The sequence below is a fragment of the Phalaenopsis equestris genome, unplaced genomic scaffold (genome assembly GCF_001263595.1).
Source record: "Phalaenopsis equestris unplaced genomic scaffold, ASM126359v1 Scaffold001069, whole genome shotgun sequence".
Taxonomy (NCBI): domain Eukaryota; kingdom Viridiplantae; phylum Streptophyta; class Magnoliopsida; order Asparagales; family Orchidaceae; genus Phalaenopsis; species Phalaenopsis equestris.
Genome location: NW_018165508.1, coordinates 74640 through 79168, shown reverse-complemented (window position 1 = coordinate 79168; position 4529 = coordinate 74640).

The following is a 4529-nucleotide window of genomic DNA, read 5'->3' as shown; positions in this document are numbered from 1 at the left end:
TGCAGTAATTTGTTTAAAACATTTAAGAAAATGTGATTGTTAATATTTATTTACAGGGCAAATATGCACGGTATAAAAGGTTGTGAAAATAAGATCAGATATCATAGTGGAAGAAGGAAAGGTTTAAGGTTTATTGGTTGAATTGGGGTTGAATTGGATAATATAATAAATATAAAAATAAATTTAATGACTTAAATAATGAAATAATAATATAATAAATTAATAACACAAATATTTTTGGGCCTGATTTATAAATGAGTCTAAAACGAATATTTGGTTGTTTGTGTTTAGTTTGTATGGTTTGAAATAATTAAATAATAATATTTATTTATTTTTTATATTAATTTTTTATGTATATTGAGCAAATGTTAAATTTTTCAATTTTAAAAATTATTTGAGCGATATAATTATAAAAAAAAAATTAATTTTAGGTGTTAGATATGTAAATAAATAAGATTTTAGTGGCATGAATGTAAATATTTCTAAAAATCCTGCATAGGTGCATACAAAGAAAGTTCTCCACTTGCGGAATACAAATAAATATTTATTCATTTTATGTCCGGTTTTGTATACGCGAAAACTGTTTGTATGAATCTTTATGCAATTAAACCGATTGCCGTCAGATAATCAAGACATTCTATTGTCTAACAAGCGACTGCAAGATCAGAATGGATTGACACATTATGGTGAGATATTTAATCAGCGGACCACGTCCGCAGTTCCAACCGATGAAAACACATGCAAGAACCTTTGCTCGCGAGTTAGTCGGCCGCCCCACTTTTACTACGACGAGCGAGATTACCATTCGACTGGGCGCCTTCGACCACAGACATTTACTTCGGAAAGTGTGATCACCACTCAGTCGGTTGCCTCAACCGACCAAATTCAAGCAGACCGACTAGCCAAATACCGCCATATTAGAATTCAAATTGCAATACAAATATGATATAAAATATGTACGATTAAATAGAGTATCAATTGTATTAACGATAATTTTCATAATTGTTCACTCCTTTCTGTAATAATATAAATATGCCCCTATAAATGGGATGCAAAAGGACAAATAAAGGGACATTTCCCCGTTCTCTCTACAGTGAATTCTTTGACTTATTCTCTATTTCTTCTTTCCTCATTCGTGTGTTTCTAACTCTCTAGGTATGTTCACAAAGAACAATTTATGATTCAACATCCTAAAAGGTGGTGCGGTGACTATGGACATGCTCCAGACGAGAAGCAGAGCTAAGTACGAAGGAGAATGTCTGCAGAAAGATTCAACGCCAATGGAATTCAATAGAGAGACAATACATTGAGACATATAGGAAGAGGTGCAGGCACTGCAAACACAAATAATGGACTAGTTTGAGGCTCTTCGGGTAGTTGCGATCTTGAATGCCCGACCGACGCCCATGGAGGGAGAGTCTTGGGGCACCTGACTTTAGAGGGCTCCCCTGGACAATTCATCAGCACCCTTCGGTTGGTCTGGTGATCGACCAATTAAAGGACTAGGAGATTCCCACCCGACAGATAGCGTCTCATCTACACCGACGATCCCACATCGAGCGGACCAGGTAGAAGTGCTCATTCGACTGGTCATGGGTAGCACCTTCTTCTGAAAAATCCTAGAAACAATACCCCCGACAAAGCTCTAATTATTCACTTTGAACCCTATAAAGGAAAAAGCAACCCGACCGGCCACCTTGCCTCTTTTGAGTCAACAGTTGGAGACCTACAGGTCGATGGCGCCATAAAGTGTTGGTTGCTCCTGACTACGCTGAAAGAAGTCACACTTTGATGGTTTAATAGCCTACCGGATGGAGTCATCCCATCGTTCTCCGAATTCTAAAGCTCTTCCAAGCACACTTTTCTAATGTGCAAAAGCCAAGGAAGAACACATGGGCCTGCTTCAGATCAGGTTGGGGGAGGGCGGAAGTCTACGGGCTTACATCACTCGCTTCCAAAAGGAAATACTAGAGGCCCGGACCGAGCTACAGGGGATCCACAACAAGTAATTCAGGTATGACTTGAACTTAATAGCAAAAAACCTTCGCGGTGGTCTTAGAATTAACGAATGATCATGTCACTGTTGAAGAAGACCTTTGAAGTCAGAAATTAAATTGAGAGCATCAGACCCCCCGACCACAGAAGCGGAAGGACCGAGAAGACGATTGAAGGCCAAACAGTGATCAGGCCCTTGATCGACGATTGAACAGTGATTTGAGATTCCGTAAAAACTATAAGAGTAGTCGAGGCAACTAGGGTCAGCAACGACGCCCCTCCGACTAGCGGCCATCTTGGTACTTCGAGCGACCACACATATATCAAGAGATGTAAGGATCGACACCCCTGAATTTATCGATGAACAAACTATTCCAAGCCATCAAGAACAGGGACTACTTCAAAAAAGCCTCTCCGTTGAAGACAATACCAACACTTCACAATCTAAATAAGTATTGTTCCTACCATCGGGATCATGGGCATGACATGGAGGAATGCCGTCACTTTTCTTAGGAATCACGACACTAGACCAGGGTTGTGCTTTCATAGGCTCCACTAGTGCAAGCCCAAGCCCTAAACCCTTGGTTGAGAGGGTTTAGGATTTTGACCAGGTGAGGAATCCAAATTGACCACCATGGGTAAGACATACCCCGGGTCACCCAAATCAACTCAAAACCTAGGGACTTGCCTATGGACCCTAGGAACCACTTTGATCATGAAATCCACATTAGGAGAGTGGTCTACCTAAATTGTTCCATAGTCTCACCAAAGACCTCCTTAACCCCACCAAACCCTAAAAATCACCCTAAACCCTAGCACACCCTTTTAACCTCAAAATTTGATGACACCTTGGGATGGTCAAGATCAAATGAGTCTACCCCAATTTTGACCAAATTTGAACAATTCACCACATCCTCATCCAATTGACCTCACCCAATGATCCACCACAATGGTTATCATAATAATGTAAGTCCTGGTAATAGCACCAAAAACTTGATCCACTCCTTATAAATTTAATTGAGTTATTAAAGTTAGATATTTTTACTCACTAGGATTTCTCATGTAAGTATACTTATCGTTTCAGCAATGTATGACCTATTGAGTCCGGATTGTCGATCCCCACATAGAAGGAGGTTATGAGTCCTTTAGGTGAAGTTCTAGTTTAGTAAGTTAAGGTCTTAGTTTGGAATGCAAATTATAATGATTTTTTAACAATTAATCATGAATGACAACAACTAAACCTAACTATATCAATTGGTTTGGTGAATCTCAAGATATGAAACTACCTTTCTCTTGGGATTGCCTAAGTGGATTGTAGGATTGAATACCAAGAATTTCTAGTATGGATAATGACAAATAGGAGAATATATCTTGTTTACCCTCTTCCGAGTGTGTAAAGAAGTTGGATTAGCTTGGTAAGTGTTTCTGCCTGTCACCCAAGTTATACCCATCAAAACATATCTCCGTATCTATTTTTAAAGAGATTTTTAGAAAGCAAAATTTTTATTTTTAGAAATTATTATTTAATTTTTTAGATTTATTATATGAATATTGTAGTGTTGTTTTTATATATAGTTCTTTTTTGTGTGTTTTTATTTTATGTTGTTTCATAGTAATGTATGCGTAATGCGTTTTACAGTAAATTTTAAAAATGATATTACATCTTTTTGTAAGTTTGGAGAGGAATCCATTTATGAAGCATGAGAACGATTTAAAGAACCACTGAAAATGTGTCTACACTATGCTATGCTAAATTGATTAATAATTCAAACCTTTTATAATGAATTAGTTGGATCTCTTAAATCTATTATCGATTTGGTTTATTGATGTCAAAAGATGTCAAAACCATTTCATGACGCTTATGCTTTAATTGAAGAGACGACTACTAATAATTTTCATTGGCCTTCTGAAAGAGTAAATCCTAAGAGAGGAGCCAATATTCATGAATTTGATGCTTTTACAATGTTAGCAAATCTAGTTTCTACAATTTAGTTGCTACAATTTTAATGAAGTTAGACCAATTTGGAATAAATTTTTCTCAACCAATTGTAATGATTGAGTATAATTCATTAGTCCAAATGGTAGATTATAAAGCATCATTAGAAACTTTGAATGTCATAAATAATAAACAAAATAACCCATATTCAAACTATTATAACCTAGGTTGGAATAACCATCACAACTTTAACTGGAATTATACTTCGGGTGGTAATAATCAACAATGGGAGAAAAATCAAGTAAACCAATTAGGAAACTGGAACAATCAAGGGAATAGTAATTATAGGCATACTTATCCTCCATGTTTTAACAGTGATCTACAATTTAAGGAGAAAAATTATCGGTAGAAGAAGTGGTGTTACAAATGGGAAATCAGTTACAAAGTCAAGGAGCTACAATTAGAAATATTGAGAATCAATTGAGTTAAATAACAAACTCATTAAGTAATATATCCCAAGGAACATTTCCTAGTAATACTGAAGTAAATCCAAAACACCAGAATAAAGAACAAGTAAAAACTGTTCAACTTAGAAGCA